At 45.3% G+C, this 18,872-nt stretch overlaps 1 protein-coding gene and 1 long non-coding RNA gene across 7 annotated transcripts in view; one reads left to right on the forward strand and one right to left on the reverse strand.

Moving 5' to 3' along the window:
* Positions 1–5,051, reverse strand: part of LOC140003066 (ubiquitin carboxyl-terminal hydrolase 42-like) — a 37,641-nt gene extending 32,590 nt beyond the window's left edge. The window contains exons 1-2 of one of the 6 annotated variants that reach the window (XM_072041788.1): positions 4,692–5,051; positions 4,184–4,294 (exon numbers count right to left, since the gene is read on the reverse strand). The gene's annotated coding sequence lies outside the window, so the exon portion shown is untranslated. The remainder of the gene's footprint in view (positions 1–4,183; positions 4,295–4,691) is intronic. The other 5 variants (XM_072041784.1, XM_072041787.1, XM_072041789.1 and 2 more) reach the window with 5 other exon arrangements.
* Positions 5,052–14,241: 9,190 nt separating this feature from the next.
* LOC140003145 (uncharacterized) lies at positions 14,242–15,973 on the forward strand. The gene is made up of 3 exons (XR_011811179.1): positions 14,242–14,349; positions 15,131–15,254; positions 15,688–15,973. It is a non-coding gene; the product is annotated as an uncharacterized lncRNA (long non-coding RNA).
* The last annotated feature ends 2,899 nt before the right edge of the window (positions 15,974–18,872 follow it).

Genomic DNA, 18,872 nt, shown 5'->3' on the forward strand with positions numbered 1-18,872 from the left:
TCCGGAAGGAAACAGCCAAGCAATATTAGCAGGGCCTTCCTTTTCCCCTGGTGGAGTCCAAGAACGCGAGAATTGAGAAAAGCGACTTGTCAGGAATCAAGTTTAAAAAGAGTGTTTGTGGTAAAATACCGGAAGCTGTAATCAGAAACACAACTTTTAACTAAAAAAAGCTTCTTTCCATTGTAAATTATTCCAGTTAGTGAAATAACAAATTAGTTCTCTGCTCAGCCACAGCCTCCTCCACCAAATTTAAGTAGAACCTGCAAAGAAGTTGAAGTTGTAAAACATTTGTCAGATGCAAGGGGCAGCGCTGCGTGGGTTAGCATCACGCTCGGATGCCCACAGTACCAACAGGTGCTTTCTTTCCAGAGGCACTGGCTCCTCCACGAGTTCCCCGCACGAAGAACTGAAGAAGCTGCAGGCAGGGTGAGCCTTCCTCAGTCCTCATCCTCACAGCGAGGAGTACTGGGGACGGGGAGCTGTGTTTCGGCTTGCTAAGAAGCAGAAACCCCCCGAGTTTTCAGACGGGCTCCGCTCAGCTCCCCTTGTGACTGCTGCTCGGGACACGACCCTGCCTTGCTCAGCACCCTCGACTCCAGCAGGTGCTGCTGCTGGCAGCTGCCCTATGTATACAAAAAAAAAAAGAAACCAACACAGTATTTTCCTGCTTTTAAAGTATATCCCGAAGATTTACTAGGCATTGTGACGTTCTGCAGAAGCCCACAGCTGTAACTAAGGTTTGTGGGGTGTAGAGGGGCTGGGGGCTAAACAAGGCCAACAAGAGCCACATCTCCTCCCCGGTTGTCTCCCCTGTACTCTTTTTAGGACATCCAACATTCCCAGATCTCGTTTTGTCCCAGTGACCAAACAGGAGCCTGGCACTCATGCACTACGCCTTAAAACCTCTACAAACCGTGCGCCTAAGTCACAGCACTCATTATAAGCCTGTTGAGGGATTTCTTGAAACAGCAAAAATCCCATGGCTTGCTGTAGCTGAGCAAACCAAGCTACCAGGGCAACTATGAGAAGTTCCCATGACAGTGTTCCCACATCGCCCAATTGAGGAATTCAGAAAAATATTGTTACCAGTAGCTGGCTTCAAGGACAAGGTCTATGTGACTGCTAATCACAAGGGGGTTGTTTTCTTGCAGGTGGGGTTGTTTTCTTGCAGTTGTTTGTCTGAGTGCTTTTGACCAATAATCTTGTGTGAAACACTGTCCACCCGTTAAGTTCTCTATAAAAGTTAGGCTATTCGGGCAATAAAATGGAGCATGATCTGACTCTACTGTGTGTCTGTCGTGCTTTCGGCCGTGCTTCCTGCAACATAAGCCGGCAGCTCTTTCTGGTCTCACAAACTATATGTGGCTTGAGAGATGCTCTCCAGATTCAGGGCGCTGAACACCTGCAGCCTTTGCCATAACCATGACAAAGTTCAGGAGCTCCCTGCTGGCTCCAAGGCTGGCTCCAGCAGCGGCTTCAAGCTGTGGGTCAAGAAGGCCAAGGCACCCAACGAGAACCTGCAACACCAAGTGGCTTTCTGGAACGGCTCCAAACACAACTGGAAGCCTGTTGGTTTTTTTGGAAGTGAGCTCTTCTGGACCTGTTAGGTGCAAGCAGAAGTCAAACTTTCAAAGCATGTTTGCATCGTTAAGCTCTCCATGATCCATCTCCAAGGTCTTCTAAGAGCTAGTAGCAACGTGGTCAGAGTTCTTGCCTGTTTTTCCCTTCACATTCTCCCACGTCAGCAGCCGTGTGCTCCCTTTGGGCTGACTTCCAGAGCTGGGTAGAAAGGATCCCCTGGAAGCAGAGATGCTGCTTTATGCAACACCTTGCAGCTCACTGCACTCTGAAGGGTACACGAAAAGAGGTGAGTGGTCCTGGTGTGGTTCCTTCCAGCTCTCAGAAAGGCAAGAGAACTGGAAATGAACCATCAGCCAAAGGGAGGCACGGCGCAGCGTTACGAAATGCCATCTGGCTGCTACAGGATAAGGAAAGGAGGCATTTTTGGTGGCTCCCATCTCCACAGAAAAAGAAACAACTATTTATGCAGCAGAGTGGTTGGAGTATTTCAGGAGGCCCTGAGCTACCCCAAAAACCAACAACGAAACCACAAACCAAACCGAAACCAAACCAAACTAACATGATGGACTGCAATAAAAGATGAACATCAGAATTAATACTACCAATGACAATAAAGATGTTGAAAACTTGAGTCATCACATCCCTTGTGTAGACTGCAGGAGGAAGCACCTTTAGTGCCTGATGTGACAGTGTCAGAAAGTTAATTAATAACACCACAAAACTGGATTCCTGTGAGCACACACTCGGCAAAGGTGATACAACCGACAGCCGGACTTGAACACTGATACTGGTACCTGACTGGGAAATAGCGAGGAAACAAAGGGAGGAGGGGAAACCGTGCTATCCTGAAAATTGCATCACTTGTTTACAAGTCACCGGCAACTCCGAGGCAAACCATCTCGGGCATTTATGGATCAGTGACCTCACGTCTCTGGCACAGGACGGAGAGGGAATACCGACCGTGAGTTCGCAGAAGGGAACAGCGCGTCCAGGCCCTCCTGCACTGCGCCAAATGTGGTCAGAATGTCCCCTCCCCTCATCACCCCAAAACTTATCACGTAGGACTTCTATTAAACAGACCCCAAAGAGCTCGTTCTGTCAATTTTGCAACAGGCTCAGGATTTCTCAGAATTAGAGAGGCTAATTTCATAATATACAAAAATACTGCATCTGGCACAGGGGAATTCTCAGCTAGACTTCAGCCTTGAGACACAAAGCGAAACTGACCATAGAAATAGAGATTGGCCAGAGCTCAGCCACAAGCGAGTATGCCTCGGTTATATTTATTACCTGCAAGCAGAACTAGAAAAACAGTTTACACTGACTTGCTGCTTTAGAAGTTAGTTCCATAAAGACGGAAGAAATTCTCAACTCAAACTTGAAGAAAGCATCAGACTTCAAAACCAGTCGTAGATCTTTGAAGTAAGACTGTTATGAATTCAGAAGTCACATCCAAACAAAAAGATCATTTATATTAATGGTAACTAGATTAAAAAAAAATTAATCCTGTCCCTCAGGCTTTGTAAGTGACTGGGGAGAAAACAGCGCAAGGATAGTAATAAGCCTAAGTGAAACACCACAAACTGCTAAGGGAAGCAAAAGACCCAAGGAAACAGCCTTTTTGGTACATTAGGAACAAAAGGAATCCTAACAACAGCACAAAGTCCATCACTTGACAGAAATTCTTCAGCGTAGAGAAATTTACAAAAGGCAGAACCGTTCAAAAGCCAGCTCTAACAGGCTCCAGGGATGCGTGGACACGCAGCGATAAACATCGGTTTTCCCAGTAATAACCAGCAGAGATAAATGACGACAATTACGGCTAGCAAATGGAGCGCTGGATGCAGCTGAAGCAGGCACAGGTCATCGAGGGCTTGGCAAGAGAAGAGAGAGCCCAGGAGAGCCACAAGAAGCATTCAAGGAGTAGGAAAGCCTCACAAAGAGAATGCGTGCCCTACCTCCAAGTGTTATGTCTCAAACTTGTCTTTGTTAAACAAGCACAGTGCACAGGTGCTTTACGGAAATGCAGAGGGCTTTTTGGCTGAGGAAAGCTAGCAGGACTGCCAGCCTGAAGTTAGCAGTCACCTCGTTTAGAAAAAATGGCACCTCCTTCTAACGAGCTCCGGGGAACCCAATTAACAGCGTAACTGGAAGAGGCGGTTTCAAGACGGTAACAAATGGGTTTTCTACATAATGTCTGCTTGTTCGGGGAGGTTTGGACTTACAGCCTATGGCATTTAGGTCCTGGGGTTTGCCTCATACAGGTTGTTCTCCACAGCTGGACCAGGTTCCTCAGAGCACCCACCAGCTCCTCGTGCGTGAAACCCCTCTGAGCAAACACCAACACAGCACAGGCTGCTGCTTAACACCAGCAGCGCAGCTTTCCAAACTCCCCTCTCCTTTCCCCCTCCAGCGGGCTGCTCGTGTTCACCTCAGGCCTTCCACAACAAAGCCCCCTTTGCACGGATCGCCGTGCACTTTGACAGCCCCAAGGCGCTCTCTGGGGCGCCTGTCCCGGCTGGGACCGCCACCTCAGCCTTGACTCACCCTTCAACGAAGCCAAACTCCTCCGTCAAGCCTGACGGGGAGCCCCAGCACCTACCGGGCAGCGCTGACAGCCGCAGCCTCTCCGCTCCCTCAGCGCCCCGCCGCCGCCTCCATTAGGCGCCTCGCCTCGCCCCGCCGGCTGCCGATCTCCAGCGCCGCGCAGCACCTGGCGGACAGCCGGGCGTCAGGGCGGCCCCCGGCACCGCAAAAAACCCCGGCAGGGCTGGGGACATGGCCCCGCTCCCCTCCCACCGCCACACCGAGCGCGTGTGTGTATATAGAGGGGGGGGGAGCCCGGTCTCGGCTGGCTCCGTCCCGTTTCAAGGCACGGAAAGCGAAGTTGCTCGCCCTGCCCGTGTGCCCCCCATACCCCCGGCTCTGTCACAGCCCAACCGCGCCCCGTTCCCCCCTCACAGAGCCGGGGAAGGGGTGCTCGCAGCCGCCCCTCTCCTCAGGGCCGGCCGGGGGAGCGCCTCGCCTTCTCCCCGGGGGTCTCCCGTGGCCGCTTGGGGTCGCCTCCCGCAGCCGCCTCGCCCCCCTCTCCTCTCAGCCCCGCCGCCTGCCTCCTCCTCCGCCGCCGCCGTTTTGCGTCTCCGGGAGTCGTCCGCTGCCGGCGGGGCGGGCGCTGAGCCGTCGCCGAGTCCCAGCTCCGCCGGCCGCCCGGGCCCTCGCCTCGCAGCCCGCGGCGCCCACTCGCATCCTCCCGGCGCCTCGCAGCCTCCCCCCCCCGTCCCCGGGAGGGTTTGAGAGCCGGGCAGGGCCGGGCAGCGGCGGGCAGCGGCGGGCCGCGGTGCCTCAGCCTCCCCCGGCAGGGAGCGGGGCGGAGCCGCTCCGCCCGGCAGGCGGCGGCCGGCCCGGCCCGGCTCGGCTCGCCTCGGCTCAGGGCATAAAGGCGCTGAGGGCGCCCGGCTCCCCGACCTCGGCTTCTTCTCCAGCCCCGAGTTCCCCTCAGGTGCCCGGTGCTGAGGGAGGAATGTCCTCCGGGGCTGGCTGGGACACCCCCAAAACCTTTGGAGAAAAAACAAACAAACAGCGAACAAACAAAAAACCCACCCCCAACCCCCTTTTTTTCCACCTCCAAGTTGAATAAAGAGGAGCTCTTCCTTCAGTACGTGTCCAGATATCTTAGTCTACGTTTTGCTTTAACTTCCACTACGTACTTCTCTTCAATACGCTGTGTTTCCACATACCGCTGCTTTTAGCAATGTTTTTACCTCAGACGCTAAAAGTTGATCTTTTCCCCAAGTCAGAAAAAACAGAATGGGGCTTCTGGGAACCCTTAGCTGTGACAGCTGTTCATGTCCAACCTAGATTTACTCCTTTATATATATTTAACTGTGAAGGTCTTCTTCTCTCCCGACTAATAACGGGGAGAAGTTTGCCCAAAACTTCGAAGAGCAAAAGTTTTGATGCCAGGAACGCTCCTGCTTCCTCGTTGCCTGTCATTCCCTTTTAAGTATGAAATTTTCCAGTTGCAATGCAATGAGCTGACTGTGGTTCCATAGGTAAAGATGCATTTAGGATACCAGGTTTTCAACATCGTCTTGAAGTGGATAAGAAGAAACACATTTTTGCCTCAGTGATATGTTTTTTTCCTCTCCTTTGCCTGGAGATGCAATGAAAGCTTCCTGTTGTCCGTTCAACACAGGCATCTTCTTCACGGTAGCTTTTTAAATACAGTGCTAACAACACAGCTCTTTGTTCCCTTCTGTACGTCTACTGAAACGCAGATTAGGTGCCAGGCGTAGGTCAGTCTTGGAAAAAGCTGCCACCCCTAATGTTATAAGTTAGACCACACAATTTTCTGGTCTATTGAAATTATTTTATTAATCAAGTAAGCAGACACAAGCAAAACAGCGCTGGGCGGCTGGGGAGTCTCCGCTCCACCACAGCACTCAACTTCCCCTTTCCAGTGTCGCTGTTTTAGAGCATTCAAGTTCTGGCTTGTCGAGACTTGACCTGTCGACTTGTCGACTTGTTGAGACTTGTTCTGAGGCTGCGCAGTCTGTTGTTGGGGGTCGTTATTCTTCCTCCGGTGATCATGCGTTGTGCTTGTGTTCAGGTGGGGGCAAAATAGGATGTCTTGAGGTGGGTGGGTGGTATCTTACAAAATCCTTGTTTTAACAAGGATGTTTACCCAACCCCCCTTCCCCATTTGTCCCCATGTTACAATGCTGTGAGTTGTGAAACCTTATCTCCTCAGTAGATTCTTTAAATTCTCAAGGACAATGAACAAGCCCCTACTAATTTATCACAATCCCTCCTTTTTCTTTTTCTAACATATTTTGTTCATTGAATTTTTGCAATATTTTCTTGCTGAGCATCAAAGTTTCTGCGTCGTCCTCCTCCTGCTCAAGAGATTCATACTTAGCATACACAAGCATAAGATGAGCAGCTTCCAATTGTCTTTTCACAATTGCAATTACTCGATTGAATATACATGGTCCAAAAGTCAGTGTTAATATAAGTAACAACAAGGGCCCCGCTATGGTTGTTAGCAGTGTAGTAAGCTAAGGTGAGTAATTAAACCAGGATTCATACCAATTCTGAGGAGCCTCATTTTCCCTTTTGCGTTTTTCTGATCCTTCCCGCAATTTAGTCATTGTATCTCTTACCACCCCAGTATGATGTTTACCAGATGGTATTCAGCCACTGTGTGATGGGTATACATATACTCTTCAGTGTGGTATAGAATCCTTGGTATAATGACCACCTGTACACAAAAATTGTGAGATGTGTTAAACAATTTTAAAGATAGGCAAGGAGTGACTCTCAACAATGAACATACCCACCTAGTGTTATTTGCAGGAATTAATCATTTGTGTGTTTGGTACTTTTTTTTTTTTTTTTTTTTTTCAGTGGCATGGCACAGATCATTTTTATCTCTTGGAACTGTGCCGATACATCTACCTTTTCCCATAACTTGAGTCAAAGTTATCCCAATTTCCTGACCCCAACTGCACTTGGAAGGATTTGACTCGTTTGAATATTCAGACCTCCCCATATCTCCTATAGCTTCATAATATGGGGGCTTAACACTTACACATAGCCAGCACCCTTCAGTTATCTCAGGATTAGTTCGATTTAGTACCTGGAAACTAGCATTTATAACTTTCCACATACTACTCTCGGGTACAACCCCTTTCTTTTTTTTTTTTTTTTTTTTTTTTCACAATGCTTGGAAGCAGTGTGGGTAAGGATAACTCTGTTGACTTATTAGAAAACACTGTAGTAGGTTGGGCAGTCCCAGGTATCTTTACAGTCTGGACAACCAAACCTTCCCCTAATAACTCTTTATTAGGCCCGACTACCTTGGAAGTCTTGGGTTTTTCCTTCTTTATTGGTATGAGTCCTCCCCTATCTGTTCCATGTTAGTAAAATCTGACATTTTTCCCTAGTACCCAGCTAGTATCGTCTGAGTTTGTTATATTTATATACAGAACCTTGCAAATTTCTTTATTTCCGTGGAAGGTTCCTGTATACCCTATACCATGCCCTCGCCACCTGTAACAAGGATCCAATTGTCGGTTACAACCTTGCAGCCCATATCCCACTTGTAAGAATTTATCCTGACCAGCCCCGAGTGTCCAGTCTGTAGCAATGGTTTCACACCCCCGGTATGCACAATAATACACATTCAGGCATTTACAGTACCCCTTTCCCAGGTTAGAACTTGGGCAGAAATAAAATCCCATATATTCCCAGCATCAGGGCCTCGAGATCAGCTGACATAGTGTAGAAGTAAAGCTTGGCCCCCCCCGATGTTATCTGGGTTGCAATAACCTGTTGATCTTCGAATCGACTTAAAGTCCATTTAAAAGGTTGGTGGGGGTGGTGTTGAGTCACTATGCAGGATGAAATCACTGCGAGAACCCCCAAATACCGATAGGAATGGCTGAGGCCCATTTCTTTCCCCACTTATTCACTCCTCTGCCTCACTCGTCAGTTGGGTTGCAGCCAACTACGAGGTTTTAGTTCTTCTCGGCAGCAGTAGTGTTCTTCAGGGGAGAGCCTCTACCTTAACCCACGGTACCTATCGAGTTCGTCGCAATGTGAGCTTCAGGTCTTTGTTTCCTGGAGCGATCTCCCACTTCTTGTCACAGATGGGTCCTTTAACACGGATGGCATGTGTCCATCCTTTCTCCGCAGTCCGGACGACTGTTTCTGTAGTAAGCAAAACAACATAGGGGCCTTCCCCATCGTGGTGTTAAAAAAAGTCTCTTTCCAAGTCTTAATTAGAATTGAGGGTGATCAAGTGGCAATTCCAAGTCATAGGGCATACCATACAGCATTTCAAAAGGAGAAATTCCTGCATCAGTTCTGGGCTGTGTCCATATGTTTAACAGTGCAAGGGGTAAACATTTTACCCAAGAAGACTTAGTTTCCAGCATAAGTTTTGTTAGTTGTTTCTTAATTTCACCATTCATTCGCTCTACCTTTCCAGAAGAGAAGGGGTGCCAGGGGCTGTGAAAATCCCACTCAATCTCTAAGGCCTGCTTTAATCCTTGCAGCAAAGCTTTACACCCATTCAGTCACGTGGTCAATTAGGACAAACAAGTAACTCAGTAAAGTCTACCTGTATACTTAGGAAAGGTCAAAGCCCTGGCTCCCGTCCCCCTCTAGATGGGTTACAGAAGACCTTTTTATTTACCTTTTGACATATAGTACATCCTCTGCATGTGTGTTTCCCTAAAGTATATATTCCTACACAGACATGCTTTCTTAGAACAACATCACACATTGCTTGCACCTCCCAATGACTCTTCTGATGTAAAACAGTTAATATTTGCCTCATTATCACTTTATTCAGCATTTCTCTCCCATCAGGGAGTATCGATTTTCCTTAAAATGATCCACATATTTGTAACATTAATACCTCCTTGGGAGGTTGTAATTGCTCCAAAATCTTTTTTTAGAATTTACCCAAATAGATAGGTGGCACTGTAAACCTCTGAGGTAAAATTGTCCACCTATATTGTTGCTTCTGCCCCCATTTCAGGGTCTTTCCAGTCAGAGGTGAATATACATGTATGTTTGCTCTCAGGGCCAGAGAGCACTCCATTAATAACACTGTTATTCCAGTCTAACAATTTACTATTTGAATGCCCAATTTAATCATCAAATCCCTTCCCATCAAGTTAGTCCCTGCCTTGGATACATACAATAATTGTCCAGTGATCATTTTATCCCCTGGTCTCAGCTTAGTATTCCCCAAAAGTGGCACTGTTATCCCAGTCCCTTCTACCCCCATCACATTTAGGGTTTCATTAGTTAATTTAATCCCTGATACTTTACAAGTCAGTAATCACTTAGCTGCTCCAGTGTATTGGGTTTGATGGCAAGGTTCTGGGGGGGGGGGGGGGGGTGATGGGTGTGGGGGTGGGAAACTGCAGTGGCAGCCCCCGTGAGAAAAACCCAGAAACCTCCCCGTGATAGATAAGGGACAATTTCATCTGGCCCCAAAGGGGCCCACTGCCGCCCAGAGCCAAGCCATGAGCAATACAGTCCGTGCCTCTGTGAGAGCACATCCACGAAAACAAACAAACAAAGAAACAAACAAAAGCCTGCTGCTCAACAGCAGTTGGGAGAGCGAGAAACCCTCCCGCAGACACCAAAGTCAGTGCAGAAGGAGGGGGAGGAGGCGCTCCAGGCGCTGGAGCCGAAGCCCCCCTGCGGCCGCTGGAGAGGCCCCTGGTGGAGCAGGCTGTTCCCCCCTCCCCAATGCTTGGGAAACTGACCAAACACCACAGCAAATATACCAAAACTTCTAGACTGTTACTTTTTATAATGCCTACATCACCTTTCCCTGCTCATTCAATTTCAAATAGCTCTGTTAAATACTGCATGCCACACCTTTAACACCTTCAGCAACCCTTTTAACACTTCCTTTATCTTTCTCCAGCCTGTACTTTTCTAATACCAGCACCAAAGGCTCAGTCAGAGTCCAACTTAATTCCATACCTTTTCCCTCCAAGATACTGAAACAACATATCAATCAATATACCATATTTCATCCCATTTTTCTTCTTTCCACAAAAACAACATTGACTGTAATATGGTGTTATAATTAATAGTTCCATTTAGGGGCCACTCTGCTCCATCCTCTAGTTTATAAAGTGGCCACCACTGATTACAATATTTGATAAGAGTTCTTTTACTTTCTGTACCCTTTCACCCCACTATATCCCTCCAATGTGTTAGTATACATCCTAGAGGGCTTTTCCTCGGGATTTCTTTGCTTTGAACTTTTCCTGTTGTAATCTACAGTGGTCAATATTCCACTGTTTTCCTAGAAGCTCTTTAGTAGTCAATCCCAATCCCTCCAAAATCCACAATATATAGATACACAAGTAAAATCAGACCACTGTAAATTAACTGCCTCTTGACAATTACACTGAGGACATTTAAACCTGATGAGCCGATAATATGCCTGGGCAAATTTTGTTCCCTTAGACATACACCTCAATGGCAGTCCTTATATTTACATATTTACATATTAACATATGTATAAAAGTGTACTTTAACAAAAATGCCCGGGCTTTTATATATATACAATATACAATGTACAGTTATTATTCCAGTTAGAATTATTCCTCAGCAGCTGCAAACATGCCAGTTGCCATTAAAGCTCGCTTACCCTCCTCCTGTCCTTTTCTTAAAATCTCAGACATCCCCAGAGTTAATGGGGATGGCCACATATTCCATTCCTGGCTGGGATCCCCCCATCACTATTTCTCGTAGGGGATATAATCCCTCCCTTAAAGCAGATTTCTGATTTCTTGCCCTGCTTCTGGTTACCGGCCCCTGTGTTTCATGATCCGATTCCGATTCTCCTGGATTAGCTAATTCGGGGAGTCCATTAAGGACAGGAGCTGTTAGTGCGGGCGGTGGAATATAGAGTGGGGGCGGTGTTAGGACTTCTAAGTCCTTTCTCTTTTTATCCTGCCCTCCTTTTTCTTTTATAGATGTAGATGCGTCCTCATATCTGAATTTATCCAGAGGTGCGCATACTCACTTTCGGACAATCTTTTCTACAAATTTCGGACAATCTTTTACTACTAACCAATCTATCACATCAATGGTTGTAATTGCAAGTCGACTGCTCCCAAAGCAGCAGGGAATGACACGATCCTCTTTGTAGGACAGCTGCTGCCACAGCAAAGCCACTGTTGCATTTCATTAGAGAAGCATTGCAGCAGCGCGGGGCACTGTAAAAAGGCTGCAGATCTTGTAGATACAGCTGTGCCAGCTGGAAAAGGAAGCACCCTTAGGTGATTACCTTTACCCACGTGTGCCATGCCTACAACTCTGCTGGCAGAACAGATTGCTCAAACGCCCAGAGCAAAGGTGGATTAGTTTGCTCAATCCTACCTTTAAATTCAGGGGTGGGTAAATAGCAAAGCGACTGCTTGTAGCAATCACCTCTCTCTCACACAGTCATTTCTATTACCAAAGATGCAGAGATGATAATCTCTGGCACAGCAACAGTGACAAGCTAGTGGCAGCACCTTCTTCCACTGCCACAGCTGTCCATTACCTGTGTGAGCCTGCAAGCATGTAGCTTTAGGGAGCAGCCATACCAAATGGAAATACTGCTGCCCCCTGGAAATAATGCTGCTTATCATCTTATCAGCAAACTCTGCCTCCCTCATGTATATATATATATATATATACATATATATACACACACACACAATATAAGAAATTCTAATACTGCACTTTCAAGGAATTTCAGAAAAGTAGTCACTTCTCCATGGCTAGCTAGTTTACGTCAACCTGCTAACTTCAGGTTTAATATCATCCCTGCAAGAAATAAAGATCCTTTTCAGGTTCTTAATACATCAAAGCATGAAAAAAAATCCCCAAATAAAAGCCCTCAAACCCATCATAAGAATTATGAATCATTAAAATGATATCCATAATAGTACTAGCAGGTTGTCAGTGTGGTATTTTAAAATTCAGCAAGGCCTTTTGTCTTAAACATTAGGCAAAGAATCTGTCTCCTAAACTACAGATGACCAGAAGCAAATGGTAGCCTACAGAAATCTCCATGAGGTGTGGAAACTAAACAGTCACAGTGCATTACAGGCTGAATTATTTCACTATCTGTATGTCCTTCCAATTAATTGTTTTAATTGGCATTGGTGAACAATGGGCTTAATTTGCAATTTTACATGACGCAGGAATATGTCCTATTTGAGCATTAAAAAAAAGCTGAAATTAGACATACTTTGAGCTCATAGCGATCCACAATAACTATGTAGTCTGTCTCTGTAGGGACTTGTACAGTGTTCTCATCACTTACCTGTTGTTGGTCTTCTTCCCAAGAACGTTCAGGAGTCACCACTTGAAATGCCCAGGAATCTGGAAGGACACAGATTTCTTCAGTCAGGTTTTCTGTTTATCTAGAATACAGTCTCAGTGAAGTATCCTGTACCTGCCAAACAGTCTCTTTCTACAAATACAGAGACAGAATTGTTATCGTCTTCACTGAGAAATACTTGGCTTCTCCCTTCTTTCCAGCTAAAGTCACTGCTCCATAAAAATCAGAAACTAAGACAAAAAAAGCAAACAAAAATACCCACAAACAAACCAAAAGCACTAATGAAAAGCTTAATAGTGGAAAAAAATAGTCATGTTGCCAATTCAGGGCTCAGAGTCTCAGAGCGCGTGGTGAAAGGTGACCCCCAGCTGGCTGCTGGAGGAAGCTGAGGCAGCGTTCAGCTCTAACCTTTGCCTTCTTGGCTGGCATCTTTGCACTCCTGCTGTCAGTGGGTGTTGAGTGTCCTTCCCCCCAGCCTCAGCACGTGCCCTCAGATGTAGGCAGCGTTTAGCAGCTAGAATTCACTCCAATATAAAGAGTACAAATCATGCGTTTTCTGCTTTTGCTTTGGAACTCTTAGCTTGAGGTTTTCCTGCAGGCCATGAGGTTTCTTGCAGCAGCAGGGATGAGTTCTGTTAGCAAGAGGCTGTTCTGTGCTTCGACTGTGGGAAGACGAATGGTTACCTGTGCACCGTGAAATAGAACTTGACACCTAGCACACCGCACTTGCAGCCTGTGGGGTGCTTTAACAAGCAGGTAAATCAGCAGAGGCTGTTTTGCAGCCGGGGTGATGCTGGGTGATTAAAAAGCAGGGGCAGAACAAGGAGTTTCTAGTGTTTGTTCTTGCTTGTCATCCGACTCTCCACTTCCACTGTTCGTTAGAAAAAAAAACAAAAAACAAACAACAAAAAACAAGGGGTAAGCATCTTAATATCTTTATTGTAAATGGAAGGCACAAAACAGACCAGCAACAGAGACTGTCCAAGAGAAATACTTGGTGCTTTATAAACAAACAAGGAAGTACCCTTAGGTAGGTGTGATAATCCTCCTCTAACGCGTTTTTGGAGTGCAAAAATAGATTTGTTCCTTTCTTGCTCTTCTCTCCAGGACAAAGGCAGAATAGCCAACTGCAAAGTTAGACCAGGGAGGTCAGTTTGTTCCATACTGAGAAAGACAAGCCTGTAAAACAAACTAGACAGATTTTCTTTGTGTTATTTGTCTTCCTTCAGCAAAGGCAAAGCTTATGCCACTTCTTGGTGTGTATTTCCAGAATTTGGGAAAAAGGCTTTGCTCTCTTTGAGAGACTGATAACTTGATTTGATTAACTGAAGAAAGCTGGAAAACTGTTCGTTCCTCATTATTTTTCACTTGTTACTTTCTTTAGGGTTACTTTTCAAAAGAAGATTTCACTGATCACAAGCCAGTAGAAGACTTTCAGCCCAAGCAAGGGTGAAGACAGCTCTCTCCAAGAGCAGAGGAAGTCCCTGTGGAGAGAAGCCGAGCTTGTTAGCAGAACTCGTCGGCATGTCTAAACAAGGAGACGATTGCTACTTCTATTTCTATTCTACCTGTACCAAGGTATGGCTGGCTTTCCTTTGCTTTGCTTTTTTTCCCCATTTTTTTCAGGAAGGAGTAGATTAGGAGGAGGAAGCACTCTGGTCTTTGGTTAACTTGAGAACCAGATAGATTCTGAATTCAGTTGTAGCAACATTAGGCAGCAGCATGGCCATTTTTGAGGCTGTACTCTATTTTCCTTGTTGGTTTCCTTTTGGTTCCAGGGAGACAAATGCGCCTACCGCCACTGCGAAGCTGCGCTGGGCAATGAGACAGTCTGCAAGCTGTGGCAGGAGGGTCGTTGTTTCAGGAACGTCTACCGATTCAGACACATGGAAATTGACGTGAGTGCCTAACGATGTGTTCTCAAAATCAATCAACAAAAGCATTTTTCAGTGCCGTAGGTGTACTGATTGTGCTTTTGCAGGATAGATTCGTTTGCTTCAAAATCATACTGGTTTCTGTTACCAAGAGAGGGGGTGGGAGGAAGCAGAGGGAAATAAAATCAATGCCTTAGGTGTGTCTTAGCAAGATATATATATATATATATTTTTATTAGATGCTGACAGTTTTCTCAACAGATGCAGAATAGCTGTTAAATAGACTGCTAAAACCTGCTGGAGCAGGGGGGTAATAAACAGGCTGTTCTATTGTCATGGGAGCAGGCTTGATAATGAACTCTCAGGTCTCTTCTGACCCACAGTCCTTCCGATAACGCTGTTCTAGCTGCCTGGGGTAGGAAGTGGGGAAAGTTAAAGGTGCAGAAGAACTAAGTCTCCAAGAAGTAGTTCTAGACAGGGTTAACCTAGGCAATTTCAGATGTTCTTTTTCCCTCTGAATAATGCTAGTATAATCCTAGGTGTATTAGTTTAACCCACCCTCAACTGGTGTCTGAGAGTGCCTGTCTTCTCTAACTGAATGATGACAAATCTAAATGTGCATAGTGGTTCCAGCTTATGCAAACTTTGTGAATATGCCCAGAAATACTCCACTGAACTGAGAAACTGACCTTTGGAATGATGTTTCAGCACTGTGTTGTGACAGCTGTCATGATCTGGAGCTGCGCATCTCTTTGCAAGCCTCACGTGCATGTTATCACGAGCTTTTCTTTCTTTCTGTCTTCAGAAAAAGCGCAGTGAGATTCCTTGCTACTGGGAGAACCAGCCGGGAGGCTGTCAGAAAGCCAACTGTGCTTTTCATCATGCAAAGGGACGTTACATCGATGGACAATTCTTCCCACCAAGCAAGAGTGAGTTTAGGTCCTTTTTCTTGAAGCGCTGAAGACTTAATTTGGAGTATTACTTAGTGGGTGCCAATCCTGTAGGGGCCATCAGGTAACTGTTCATTTGTGAGTGCAGGAAAAGGTCTGCAGTCATAGGTGTACTGCACGGAGTGTACTGCTGGTGTTTGTTTTCTGCTTTCGTGCTCAGCTTCTCTTGGCTTTGTGTGATGTTTGCCTTGCAGTTTGCTTCCTGTTGTTTCATCTTTTGCTGGGTGGTAGGGAGATGTGTTGTTGTTCGAAGGGAAGTCATTGTTCCCGGTGTAAACAGTGATGGGATGGGCAAAAGGAGATGATGAATTCATTGTCTATGCGGGTTATTTGCCTTTCCTACCACCTCTTTGCTAAATTGTGGTCAAAGTTTTAAACTGCCATATTACCGATGATCCTCCTCTTCCTCTAGCTACACTGCCAAGTCCGCCTGAGTCCGCGGACGATGATTTGAAAGTGGCTCAGATGTCACTGCAGCAAAAGAAACTTTCTGTCCAGTCAAATCCCTCTCCACAGCTAAGGGGGTGATGAAAGTGGAAAACTCTGAAAATGTCCCAAGCCCTACACACCCTTCAGTTGTAATCAATGCTGCAGATGATGATGAAGATGATGATGGTGAGCATGTTTTGGTTCTTGGAAGGAATTTGTGCTGTAAATGATTGTGTAAATCTTTGGTTCTTGAAGGAATCTGTGCTGTAAAGGAATGTAGAAATCACAGATGACCTGCGGTCTGACTAGCGATAGGGCAGGCAGTGTGGCCAGGTCACTGGTGGCTTTGTCCGGCAGTCAGTGGACAGAACCTGAAACGTTGGAGGAAAGCTTAGAACCACTCCTGGCTTTAGCTGGTCTGTTGTGTAAAGTTCTATGTGAAACTAAGAAGGAAATTTCTTTTTTCTGTCTGAAGAGCAATGTGTTGTGTAATAGTTAAAGCTGCAGAGAGAATCTAGAGAGTCCTAGATGTTTTGTCCTAGTGTATTCTACTTAGGAGTCCATCAGGTCAATGTAGCTCTTTAAAAAACAAAACAAAACAAAAGAGCAACAAAGTTTTTTATATGAAGCATGGGCTGAAGTGTCACTGCATGAGCTACGTAATCATGAACAATCTTGTCTATGCATAACTGAATAGATTTTTCCCCTTCAGACCAACTTTCTGAGGAAAAAGAAACTAAAACTCCCGTCCAGCAACCAGCTGCGGAAGGCAAAAATGGATTACGGGTGATTTCCACTCGCAAAGGCAGTTCTACTGCTACTAAACAAGGTATTCCAGCACCTTAGTAGGATAAATCAGAAGAACTTGACAGTTAACTCAAAAGCAGTGTGGTGTAAAAACACAACAAAATGTAGGGGTGCTGAATGGACTCGGTTATTTCCATGATCTCATTTCTGCCATGAATACCATCATGTGCCCATTGGGTCAGAAAGGTGAACTCCTTTTCTTTACTTTTGGAGAACAAAACAGGGCCACAGCATGGAGTTGAAATGGCTGCACATGCAGCCTTGCAACCACTGTTGATAAGCCATATCTAACAATAGAGGGATCTAATATCGTGTAAATGGATTAAAATTAAAACTACATTTTTAAGCCTGAAGGATGAAAGGAGGGGCAAAATGCCCTTGGTTCTCTGGCTCTTTCACTTGTGAGGAGTGTTGACACGCTTTATTCTAAATACTTCAGAAAGTTGCTGAGCGCTAAGAAGCCTGAGGAGCTGTGGTCCTCAGTGAGTGCCTCTAAGCCAGTCTCATGAACTGTTTCCTATTTTCAGAGGGCAATCTGAATTTTGGAATAAAAACACTTGAGGAAATCAAATCTCAGAAGATGAAGGAAAAAAATAAGAGACACAGTGGTGAGTTAGTACAGTCAGTACTTTAGGTGTTAGCTGAGCATGTGTTTCAATGATAGATGGTGGCAAATAAGCATGTTAGTAATAGACACAAGGAGACAGCGTGTGGGAAGATGCTCTTTTCAAAGTTCTTGGAAATCTGTGGCTTTATTAGTTTAGTTGAAGATGGAAGTGGTTCAAGAGGAACTGAGTTGTGTTTTTGGGCTATTCAGCGTATTTTCCTTGAAACAGTAGATCACCGTATTTAAAGCTATGTGGTTATTCCACAAATGCTTGAAAGTCTGCTCCTAATGTCAGCCTAGAGTCCTAAATTGTGATGTGCTGCTCATTTCTTTGTGGTGTTTGAACATTTGCCAGTTAACTGTAAATTCATGCATGTATACAAAGCTGTACGCAGACCAGGAAGCTGCTGATGCTCCAACTGAGTTTCTGGGTGTGCATTACGCTCCTCTTAACATGTGTGTTGGGGGCTTACAGCAGTGCTTACAGTAGAGCTATTTGACCTGCAGTGTGGGTTAAGGTGGGTAACATAGAAAAGGGATTCGGTGTTACTGAAACACTGGATATGTTACTTTTATCATAGTTAGCTTTGTTACATCATGTCTAAAACTAGACTGAAGCTCTTCAGGGCATTGTCCTGTCTTCTGTTTCTGAGAAGTACTTAAATGCTTTAGGGAACTGAAGCTAGAAATACACCCTTTTGTTTCAGTCATTTCACAGTTTAGCTTTCTAAATGTCTCTTTGTTTATCAAGTCTTTAGGGTGGAGTAAGCTCTGTGTACTTACAAATTGCTGCATCAGACATGCTAAAGCAGTGTTCCATGTCATTAGTGGGACCGACTTCGTCTTATCTGTTGTTTTAATATAAAAATCTGAAATAATCCATTCACGTATGCTGACATGGTTTGTAGAAAAGCATGACCTACAAATGAGTAAAGCACTAAATAAATAAATAAATAAATTACTACTTGCTAGAAATAACCATTGCTATAATGTTTCCTTAAAATTATATGGTACATGTATATAATGCTCATCTTCTGTTGGTGATGCATGAATCTGAGTAACAGGTACTTTTGGCTGCAGGAGCTGTGTTCACAACTCTTACTGCTTGGAGCAGACTGCACAGAGAGTTGCACTAACAGCCTGCTAGTGATATGCAGATCAGAACGTTTGGGAACTGGGTCATTTATGGGAGCTGTCAATCCATGCCATGATGGTGTTGCAAGTTGGATTATTGAGGGATCTTTTTGTAACGGGGTTACTTACTTCCTTGACACATTAGTGAAAGCCTTCTCTCAAGACTATGGCTCTTGCTAATACATGACACAAATGGAAACAATTTCAAATACTTGCCAGCAGGCTTTGCTTCCTTTTACCTTCATGCGGATTTTTCCTGTAGCCTATGTAGTAGGGAATATTGTGTTCAGATAAATAGGGTTTGGGCAACAGGCTGTTATTTACTTCCAATATTTTACCGCACTTCAAAACTCTTCCTTGAAAACTACTGTAGAAGTTGAAATGATGCTTCAGGTCATAGTTTGATCTGTGGAATTATGAAACTCCTTGTGGTATTTGATTAAGGAGGCATTGGGGAGGCATTGGGGAGGCAAGGACAATCCCCAGACAAGGACTGTATATCTCGAAACAAGACGCTGCAACTCAGGATAAGGAAGCGGTAGACAGACAGAGAAACAAATGGAAGGACTATAAATCTCAAAACTGGACATTGGAATTCATTATAAAGATACAACAAATGG

Source organism: Anas platyrhynchos, chromosome 8 (assembly GCF_047663525.1).
Source record: "Anas platyrhynchos isolate ZD024472 breed Pekin duck chromosome 8, IASCAAS_PekinDuck_T2T, whole genome shotgun sequence".
Lineage (NCBI taxonomy): Eukaryota > Metazoa > Chordata > Aves > Anseriformes > Anatidae > Anas > Anas platyrhynchos.